At 51.5% G+C, this 11,390-nt stretch overlaps 1 non-coding gene across 1 annotated transcript; it reads left to right on the top strand.

Moving 5' to 3' along the window:
• The first annotated feature begins 10,961 nt into the window (after window positions 1-10,961).
• On the top strand, window positions 10,962-11,033 carry TRNAY-GUA (transfer RNA tyrosine (anticodon GUA)). Its single transcript has one exon. It is a non-coding gene; the product is annotated as a tRNA-Tyr (tRNA).
• The last annotated feature ends 357 nt before the right edge of the window (window positions 11,034-11,390 follow it).

The raw sequence follows: 11,390 nt of genomic DNA, 5'->3' as shown, positions 1-11,390 counted from the left end.
ATATAGCATGTTCCTTCCCTGCACACACACACATACAAACACACAGAATATCCCTAAGGAATTAGAATCACCTGCTGCCTTCCCCTTTCCTGCTGGATCCCCAAATGATGATGCTCTTCAGCCTAAACCCGTGTCCCCTCTTTTCCCAGTGCCCCTCAATCCCAAACTTCAGTCCCTCCTATGCACACTGCTTCTCACTCCCAACCAGAGCCTACTCCTCTTCACCCTTCTCCTCTGTCCCTACCCACAGCCCCCTCCTATTCCCAGTGCCCCTCAATCCCAACCCACAGGCCCCTCCTCCTCACACTGCTCCTCAATCCCAACCCACAGCTCCCTCCTTCCCTCCAGCAGCAGGTGCTTCAGACCTCCTCAGGAAGATTTTCTTGCAAGGTTTCGTGTATGAGACAGCATGTGGATTTCACAATATGTTGGAAATATGTTGGGTTGCTTGCCGAAATGATCACTTTTGGCTGGTGTTGGATTCCCCATCTCCATGTTATAGGGGCAGATGAAATAAAGGGTTGTTATCCTTGTTGTGTGAATTGAGGGCAGCACAACTGTACTTGGCAGACCCCGACTGAGGGACTCACCCTCCATTCAATAGCACTTGCTATGCAGGGGACATGGGTTCCAAAGTCAAGTGGACTGGGGTTTGGGTTCTAATACTAAAATTTAGGTGTTGTACCAACTTTAGGACAAGGTGGCTGTGGAGGGATGAGTGAGTCCCTAGACAACATAGTGAGTATGGTGTTTTCTTATTTTCCCCCTTTTTTACCCAGGATGGCAGGTTAACTCTACAGAGGCACCTCTGAGCTTGCACTGACTAAGGACAACAGCTGTGAGTGGGGTACAGAGAGGGGATGGCTCATGTTAAAGGATTTTTGGTTGCTGGACTTATGAACCGTAGGGAAAAGGACAGAGCCCAGCTTATTTGGGGGTGGGTCTTTCCTTTGTGGTTTATGTTTATGCGTTGGGACTGCTGACATGACTTCTGCTAACCCTGGGCTTACATTGCAATGTAAACTTACCCTGAGAGGGCATCTATACTGTGATAAAAGTCCTGTGGCCTGGCTGGCCTGGATTGTCTGACTTGGACTCCTGGGGCTCAGGTTGTGAGGCTAAAAACTGCAGTGCAGACATTTGGGCTCAGACTGGAGCTCAGGCTCAGAGACCCTCACCCCTCATGGGGTCTTGGAGGCTGGGCTCAAGCCCAAGTGTCTACACTGTAATTTTATAACCCTGCAGCAAAAGCCCCACAAGCCTGAATCAACTGACCCAGGTTTTGAGAATAGTGACTTGAGTGTGTTTATGACAGTGCAGACATAATGCTATGCTATGTCCAGACTGCAATGAAACACCCAAGGCTGCCCCATGCCAGCTCAGTTTCTCGAGGCTTTGGGCGTAGGGTGGTAAATTTGCAGTGTAGATGTTTCAGCTCAGGCTCAATACTGGGTTCTGGGACCCCACAAGGTTGGGAGGGAGTTTAGCAAGCAAAAAAGGTAAAACTGCAATGAAGTATTACCCTGGACTCAATGGCATTTCTCCATTGATCTGTCTGCTTTGGGGCAGGGAGAATAACATGTTCTGCTGCATTCATTATTTCAAAGGGCAGTTTAGGATTTTCATTCTCACACACGGTGCACAAAGCAGGACTCAGCCCTCGGCGTAAACCTAAATGAGCTGCCCACAGATTCTGGCAGCCACAATGAGTTATTTGGGTGAGAGCTCAGATCTCCCCCTGTCCCAGAGAGAGGAGGTCATCTGTGTGGGGACTGGACCACTGACCTACCAGCTCTTAACTCTCAAATTTTCAGTAATTCTATTATCAGTGCCTATGAGTGTAATTTAAACCATAAGAAAAACCACACTGGGCTAGACCAAAGGACCATCTAGCTCTGAATCTTGTCTTCTGACAGCAGCCAAGAGCAGGTGCCCCAAAAGCCACTCAACAAACCACCACTGACAGTTATTATCCCTGCCCCAAAAGCAGACAGACCAATGGAGAACTGCCATGAGTCCAGGGTAATACTTCCCTGCAGTTTTACCATTTCACTTACTAAACTTCTTCTCAACCTTCTGGGCTCCTGGAGCAGGGTACTGAGCCTGAGCTGAGACACGTACACTGCAACTTTACAGCCGAAGCCGCATGACCCTGATTAATCCGACCTGGGTGTTTCATTGCACTGTAGACGTGTCCTAATGTTATGCCTACACTGTGATTAAAACACCCAGGGCACCTGTCTCAAAGCCCGTGTCAGCTGACTCAGGGTTATGGGGCTTCGACTGCAAGACTATAAAATTACAGTGCAGACATATGGGCTTGAGCCCAACCTGAGACCCCACAAGGGGTGAGGGTTTCTGAACCCAGGCTTCAGTGTGAACACAAATATCTGCACCACGGTTTTTAGCCCCTCAGCTTTAGCTCCATGAGCCCAAGTCAGATGACCCAGGCCAGCCATGCTGCCATCTTAATCGATGTGCCCAAAGCAGAAACTTGGAAACCCCATATTCACTACTGTCATATAGTGGTGATACGTTTTGAACAAAGTCTGCCTGGTGAAGTATCATTTTAAAAATCTTGAACTATTCATCTGTTGAACTTTAATGTCTTCTTGCATTCTGTGCGCTCACATTGGTTGGGAAGTTATGAAGTATGCTCTGTGTGCATTACAGAAATATGTTATGAGGTTGGGAAATGCCCCCCACCAGCCTTTCAGGTGCAAAAATGGAGGAGCCGGATTCGCTGCTGGCCCATTAAAGGGATCTACACTCCCAAGGACTATCCCAGGAACTGTGTACAATGCAGACTTCTCCGAGATAACACAGCAACAATGGACAGTGCTTGACTCACATCATAGAAAAGGAGCTTTCTAGAAAGTTGGAAGAAACTATGAAAGAGGGGTAGAGACTTCATGACTTGGCCTCTGTCCCCCACAAATCAACAGCTGGAAGGGCAAAACTGATTCATAAATCAGAAGATAATAATAATAAAACATTTAAACCAAAGTCCCCAACCAGACTAGTATTGGTTTCTCAGCAGAAAATTTTCAGTTTGGGGAATTTTGTTTTCCCAGTCAGCCCTTGCCAAGGGAAGCAGGGAGAAAATGTTTGAGTTGCCTCCTTCAGAACAGCTTGGCCTAGACACTAGCTCTGGTTCAGTGCTCTGGCCTTGCTCGGGTTGAGGGTATTTTAATAATTTGGGGAGGTCCCAGGGTGTTTGGGGGAGATTACGAGGCTGTTAACTTTTGAGATAAAAAGTACTAGAGTTTTTTTTTTTAAGAAATCTGGGATTTAGACATTTTATTTAAAGCAAAGGGGTTTCTGAGCTGGTTTTTGTTTGCAGGAAGCAACATTGTTTGATCTGTCATTGTACCAAAGGAGAAGATGGTTGTCTATAAAGGAGGGGTGAAGACTAAATGGATCCAATGAGGATGGGATTCAAATCCATGCATGCAGAGCACAATAGATTAGCAGCCTATCACCTTAACCACTCAGCCATTTGATCTCAGCTGTTAGGAAAGGGACAGGAGGAGAAATCTAAGGCCAGCACAGATAGGCACACTAAGATTTTTAAATACTAAGCGAAATCAGGGGCTGAATGAGCTAGCTTCCCCCTCACATCTAGTGAGAAACTGGGGGAAAGACTTCAGGAACAGACCGAGTTTGCATAAACACCACTGCTCTGCCTAGGTATGCAGCATGATGGGGCCGCTTTCCCAAAATAACCAGTTTTGGCTGGTAGTGGGTTACAAATCACTTTAGGATTGAGTGGATTGAAATGTTATTATTCTTTCTGTATGAGTGAAGTGCACTAGAACATACCTAGTCCGTCCTGACAGAGGGGTGGGTGGGTGAGGAATAGCATTTATTGGACTGCATAGAAGTGACTGAGAACCCTAAACCAATGGTCCCCAAACATTTCACACTATGCCCTCTTATCCATGGCTGTGGCCCCTCGGAAGCCACAGTTGAGAAATGGGGCTGGGAGTGGGGCCGTTGCTTGTTGGAGAGAGGGGTGCAGACAGGGGTAAGGGAGTCAAGGCTGAGGCCGAGCCGGGAGCCAGAGGCCCAGGCTGAGGATGGGGTTGGGGAAGAGCTGGGACAGAGTGGGGCTGACTGGTGCTCCCTCCCTGCCCTCCATGGGGGCTGGCTTAGGCCCTGAGGTGCCCTCATGGGTGTTCCTCTGTGTCCCCCTAGGAATCATGCCCCACATTTTGAGGACCACTGAACCCTACTTGCTAAGCAGGGACTAGTGATGCCAAAGCCCAGGGAAAGGGAGAACAAGTGTGGGGCCCCCAGCACCAGAACCATGCCCCCCTTCTGTCTGTGGCTCCGCCCCCTTCCACACCTTCCACCCATGGCCCCATCCACTGTCATGTCTGTTCCACCCTTTCCCCCACTGGCCCCACCCTGTCACTCCTTTACCCCTGCCCTGCTGCGGCCTCGAGATCAGAGAAGCTCTGTGCCCCTGCTGCAGCCCTCGGACTGTAGCATGGAGTGAGAGCTCCTCCAGCCCTGGGGCTGACATGGGGGAAACTTTTTCAGGTGGGCCAGAGCCCCTAGTCATGGGCCCCACTGCCCCCTTGGCGACGAAAGGTTTGGGGAGGCTGAGCCCCATCCCCCGAGCCTCCATTACGTGCTGCTCAGGCTACCACTGCTCAGTGTGTGGCCAGTCTCCCTGTGTTCTCTGCTGTTCGTGCTGGGGAGCCTGGCTGGCCTCAGGGGTGGGGCCCCCCAGCAGGTGCCCAGGGCTCCAGGGGGTCAAAGGGCACCGTGTGCCAGTGCAAAGGTGCTCACTGCTCTCCCCTGCCCCAGTGTTCCTCTATTGCCTCATAGATGGTTGAGGGGAGCGAGGAGCAACACTATGTGCTCCATGCATCCTGGTCACTTTCCTCACCTGGGCTGTGCTGTGAGGGGAGCATCAGAAGCTGCTGCTCTTTGCCCTCCCCTTATGCAGCCTGGCTGAGGAAAGTGACCTGGATGCAGGGAGCTCTAATGATGTCGCTTCTTGCCCCCCACCCCCACAGCCCCTAGGGGTGCCCAGAGGAGCAGCGTTCCAGGGAGGAGCAGTCAGCAATGCCAGCTGCTCCATGCACACAGGTCACTGTCCCCAGGTGGGTGCAGGAGGGGGTGCAGGGGTTAGGGGTGAAGGGGGTGCAGAAGAGGGGCAGTGGCTGGTGCCACAGGAGGGGAGTGTGGGAGTTAAGGGCAAAGGGGACACAGCATAGGGGTTAGGGTACAGGAAGGGGCAGGAGTATGGGTGAAGGATGCACAAGGGTTGGGAGTGCAGGAGCTGGGGGGAAAGGGGGAGGGGTTCGTCCAGGGGCAGTGGGGAAGTGCCAAAGTACAAGTTTTGCCCAGGGCACCGTTTCCCCAATGCTGGTCCTTGAGAACATTTCTTGCTGGGAGGGGAAGGGGAGAGAGATGAGGTGTTTTCTCTCTGTTTCGTTCCTCTCCATTTTCTGCTCCTTCCTTCAATTCCAGAAACCTCCCTTGTGTTTCAGACTGTGCATTGACGCCTTCCCCACCCCAGGCCTCTGGAGCAGAAAGATCCCAGGAGGTGAGGAGGAATCCAGGGGTGAGTAGCTGGCAGGAAGGAGTCCTAGCAGCTCTTCTGGGAGTGCAGGGGAGAAATGACTCCCCCTTCTCTAGATTCTCCCCATGGGGCTCTGGGGAGCAGGGAGCGTTGTGTGATAAATTCCATCCAACATCCCCCTTTGATCCAAGCCGAGGGACATCTCAGCTCTGCACGTTCCCCTTGGCAGCACCAAACAAGGGATGTTTTCTACTACCTAGGAGACCCAACCAGGGACTGATGTGCTGGAGATATGTTGGGAAAGGGACTGTCTGAATTCCCAAGGCAGGAAATGAACAACCTACAGCGACATTATTAACCACAAACACACTCTAACCATGCTCCAGCCAGTAGGGAAATGGGCAGGAATTCTTGCTGTTCAGCCATGGCCACATATACAGAGCTGCACAGCAGTGAGTGTGCTGGGGAAGCTGGTCTGAGCAAACAATTGGAAATGACCCTTCAGTGAGAACAGAACCAGAGTGTAGAAAGGCCCCTGTGTTAAGTGGTTGTGGCTGAGGGCTTAGGGAGCTGGGGTATGACACCATAGAGGTCTTTCTGTGGAGGTTTGATTTTTGCCAGCTAGGAAAGGCTGGTGTGTGGTGTCTTCATGGCTGTACTTTCAGTGATGCAGGTTTCTCTATCCCATTGTTCCACGGGCATCCTACTAGATTGCCAGCTGCCTTTCAACTGCAGTGTGGAGACTGTTTGTGTGTGGGGAGAGACAGTGTGTGTGTTGAGGTAGGTAAGACCGGATCATTATTATCCCTACTTGAAAGAGAGAGAAGCTAAGGCTGAGAAAGGAGAATTGACTTGTCTTAGGTCACAAAGCCAGTTAGTGGCAGAGTAGGGAAAAGGACTCAAGAGCCCTGATTTTGAAACTAACCATCAGATCTTGAATTTCATACATGGAATGACCTGAGTAAAGTGCTCTCACATGAGCTCAAGACCAACAACAGTGCACAGTAATTATTCAGCAAGTATTTGAGGAGAACTGCAATGTTAGAGAGAATCACGAACCACTCAGAGACAATTAATGCAGAGAAGCAGCAAAATTCATCAAACATATGACTGGTTATGACTTATTTACTTGGTCGTAAAAGAGAAGAAAAAGGACCTGAGTCTCCTCCTTGTCAATAACTCCCTGCTCAGCCAATCAGGGTAGAGACTGAGGACGGGAGGTTGAGGGTTCTCACCAGAGGCCAAAGGACGGGCCAGGTCACTGGTGGGGATCACTGCTTGTGCACTATTTCAGCCCCACATTTTTGGGTGGACCTCCCACGGTGTGTGCTGCCGAGCACTCCCCTGCAACACACACACACACACACACACACCTCACTCTTGGTGTTGGGAGGGGAACAGGTGAAAGGACAAAAGAAGCAAGAGACAAAGAGAAAGGAGGAAGGGATGAATGGAGGAAAAGGTGAAACAAAAAGGACAAACCCTAATGTCCCCAGTGATTCTAAGGGACAAAATCTTAGGTGTGGAATAAAATTCAGCCTCTTTAAGCTCGTGTTTTCCATGCCTAGAATTCAACTGTCACCAGACAGATCAGACTGAACAGGTTTCAAACCTCGAGGAGGCTCTTACCTTCTAAACAGGGACATCTGTTTTCTAGTAAAATCAGGCAAAGGAAAGGAGAAAACTTGAAAGAGGTTCCTCCTGGCGCTCACGTACGTGAACCCAAATACTCTCTCAGTCCTCAAAGAGAGACCTGGAGAAAGAGACTTGCTGAAGCAAAGCCACAGGGGTCTCTGAGGTTTCCCTGGCCCCTCGCCCCTCTCCTGCCTGGCTGATGTCAGCATCTCTCTGTGAGGTCATCACCTCCCCACCACCTTTGACCAATAGTCTGAGGTCCTGCAAAAGGCCTTTGTGATGTCACTGCCACACCCCTCCCTTCCTGTGCTAATGTCCTGCCCCTGGCCAGGCACTTTGGAGGTTTGAGCTACTCCCTGTGGATCACCCCACTCAAGGAGCGTTCGTTCTAGGAAGCAAGCCAGTAGTTTTGGATCATCTGCAAATTTTGTCACCTCACTGTTCAGCAGATCATTTATTAATATGTTGACTAGTCCTGGTCCCAGTGCAGACACCACTAGATACATGTTTCAATCCTGAAAACTATCTTTTAACCAGTTATTGATCCACATGAGGACCTTCCGGAGGTGAAAGTAAGCCGGTATGTTACGGTATGGGGTGCTGGCAAGAGCCAGTACGCTGTGCCAGCCCAGCCCGTCTTCCCCAGGCTCGTGATTTAAAGGGTCCACGACTCCCTGCTGCAGTCGGAGCCCCGGGACCTTTAAATCACCTCCCAAGCCCCCCTGCCAGAGCCCCGGGGAGCAAATCACTGCAGTGGATGCTGCTCTCTCCTGCTCTGTGAATACAGAGCAGGGGCGGCAGAAGCTTCCTTACAGTGGAGGGGCACTGTTATCCGAACTGTGGCACCCCCATGACACTCCTTCCTTAAGGACCCCCACTCACAGCACCTCTCCCCTCGAGGCCACACCCACAGAACGCCTCTTCCCCAAGACTGCACCCTTCCCCCCCTCCATCATTTGTCCTACCAGCCAGCAAAGAGTGGTGGGGCCATGGCCCTCTAACTCCCCTGTTCCAGCACCCCTGACACAGAGCTAAGCAGGCAGCAGTGTGTACGTGTATGTGTGTGTGTGTGACAGAGAGTGCTGTGCTGTGCTGAGCTGAGCCAGTGAGAGAAGGGGGGCTGATGTTGGGGCTGTCCCCTGCCTCAGGACTGGTTGCTTCCAGCCGCTGTCTGAACTTAGAGACAGTGTGCCGACACATTCACTCTTCCGCAACACACACACTGTCTCTCCTCCCCACACACACACGCTCTCTACCCCAGCATGCACATTGCAGTTGAAAAGCAGCTGGCAATCTAGTAGGATGCCCATGGAACAATGGGATAGAAAACTGTATCACGTGATGCTGTACCAGCCCGTGAGGCATTGCAAACCCTTCCCAAAACACCCTGCAGCCAGTTGCACAGTGGGATAGCTACCACAATGCACTGCTCTCCGTGGCCATCCAAGAGATGCTAGCATGGATGTGCTCTGGTGACACAGGATGGACATGCAACAGCTGTTCAATTAGAACACTTTAACTAAAGCCACATTACTCTTTCATGTAGATATAGCTTGAGTGAGACAAGACTCAGCTCCATTAAAACTGAAGAACCACAACTTCCTCCATAATTGGCAGGATTTGAACGTGCACAGGGAGACCCTAATGGATTTTTAGCCCATCGCCTTAACCACTCAGCTGCAACTACCTGCTTGATATGTGGCTCTCACTGCACTCTAGTTCTGTTCTCACTGAGTGATAAATTCCAGTTGTTTCCTCAGACCAGCTTCAACAACATACACACTGCTGTGCTGTTGTGTAAGTGTGTCCATGGTTGAACAGCAAGAATTCCTGCTCCTTTCCCTTCTGGCTGGAGCATGAGGAGAGTGTGCTCATGGTTAATGACGCTGCTGTAGCTTGTTGTCCCTTTCCTGCCTTGATCATTCAGACAGTCCCCTTCCCGTCATATCCCCAGGGCTTTGCCAGGGGCTTGGTGGCTCCTTTCTTTCCTCACCTTGGAGTAAACTCAGCTTTTTATTCCATCCTTGATGTTTCAAGGAATAACAACAGATGACCAAAGAAAGAGGTAGACAGGGTGGGTCTCAGGGGAGGGGCAGAGAGGTGTGGGCAGTGGGCAGGTCAGGCCAGGAGAGGGGGCAGAGAGATGTGGGTGGTGGGCAGGGCCGGCCTCAGGGGAGGGGTCAGAGAGGTACAAGCAGTGGGCAGGGCAGGTCTCAGGGGAGGGTCAGAGAGGTGCAAGTGGTGGGCAGGGCTAGTCTTAGGGGAGGGGGCAGAGAGGTGTGAGCGATGGGCAGGGTGGGTCTCAGGGGAGGGGGCAGAGAGGTACGAGCAGTAGGCAGGGAAGGTCTAAGGGGAGGGGCAGAGATGTGTGGGTGGTGGGAAGGGTGAGTCTCGGGGGACAGGGCAGAGAGGAGTGAGTAGGGTGTGTCTCAGGGGAGGGGGCAGAGAGGTGTGGGCAGGGCAGGTCTCAGGGGAGGGGGCAGAGAGTTGTGGGCAGGAGAGTCTCAGGGGAGGGGGTGGAGAGGTGTGGGCAATGAGCAGGGTGAGTCTCAGGGGAGGGGGTAGAGAGGTGTGGACAGGGCAGGTCTCGGGGAGGGGCAGAGAGGTGTGGGTGGTGGGCAGGGTGAGTCTCAGGGGAGGAGGCAGAGAGGTGTGGGCAATGAGCAGGGTGAGTCTCAGGGGAGGGGGCAGAGAGGTGTGGGCAGGGCAGGTCTCAGAGGAGGGCTCAGAGAGGTGTAGGCAATGGGCAGGGTGAGTCTCGGGGGAGGGGGCAGAGAGGTGTGGGCAATGAGCAGGGTGAGTCTCAGGGGAGGGGGCAGAGAGGTGTGGGCAGGGGGGTCTCAGGGGAGGGGGCAGAGAGGTGTGGGAAGCAGGCAGACCTTGGGGTAGGGGGTGGAGAGGCGCGAGGAGGCCTTGGAGGAGGAGAGGAGCAAGCGAAAGGTAGACCAGCAGGCCTCAGCCAAAGAGGAAGAGCAGGGGTGGGAAGTGACCAAATGGGAGTGAGGGCAGAGCACAGGTGGGGCCTCAGAGGGAGGAGACTGAGGGAAGGGGGTGGAGTGGGGGGACAGCACCTTGGTCTGGGCAGGGCTGCCCACAGGATTCAGGGGGCCTGGGGCAAAACAATTTCAGGGGCCCCTTCCATAAAAAAAAGTTGCAATACCATAGAATACTATATTCTCATGGGGGCCCCTGCAGGGCCTGGGGCAAATTGCCCCACCTGCCCCCCCTCTGGGCGGCCCTGCCCTCAGCCTCTTCTTATAACTCCTCTGTCCCCTAATCATTTTTGTTGCCCTCCCCTAAACTATCTCCAATTTGTTTCTGTATTGGGGAGGGGGGCGAGAAAACTGGACGCAATGCTCCAGATGTGGCCTCACCAGTGCTGAATGGAGGGGAATAATCACTTCCCTCCATCTGCTTGCAATGCTCCTACTAATCCAGCCCAATCTGACCAGTTCCCCATATTGAATGCAGACACAGCAATATTTGATAAATTGGTTCCTGTCCATTCAGAAGGTTATTTCCACCTATTTATAAATAATGAAGATGCTCTAAGTGGAGGGGAGAGAGCTGTTCCGTCCGTGCAGTTAACCCATCTCCACAAGAGGTGGTAGTTATGTCTAGGGGAAGCTATGCTGGTGTATGTGCAAGCTGTGGTGTCTACATGTATATATAAAGTTTAATCAAACCCCATTTTTAAAACCCTGGGGTCTGGGAATAGAAAAGGAGCTCTCTGAGGCAGAGCCAGTCCTTCAAAATCCTTAAGATCACTGACTTGCCTTTGTAAATGTCATGGGGTATAGCTCAGTGGTAGAGTGCTTGACTGTAGATCAAGTGGTCCTTGGTTCAAATCCAAGTGCTTCTTTACAAACCTGTTCTTTCAATAAGTGATTCCATTTCCAGTATGTTCAGGAGCTCCACTAAATAGGGGTCCCTGAAATGAATAGACACACTCAATATTTTCCTGTGCAAATGAATAAAAACCTAGCAAATATGTCCCTCTGCTGAAATCAGTTCCAATCCTCTAAGTGTCTAGGTTTGTTTTCATCAATTAAACAAAAGCACATGAAGACACATTTGGAGGTCCTTGGCCTCCATGGGCTACAATGTGCAGAAGAACAAGAACCACATCCACTTGGGAGGAATGGACTAGTTTCTATTACATTTGGTAAATAAGTTGCCACTGGGACTGAAAACTCTATTGGAGATGGACAGGAGCCTG

This window comes from Gopherus flavomarginatus, chromosome 7 (assembly GCF_025201925.1).
Source record: "Gopherus flavomarginatus isolate rGopFla2 chromosome 7, rGopFla2.mat.asm, whole genome shotgun sequence".
NCBI classification, from domain to species: Eukaryota; Metazoa; Chordata; order Testudines; family Testudinidae; genus Gopherus; species Gopherus flavomarginatus.
This window is presented reverse-complemented; position numbering and strand designations above follow the sequence as displayed.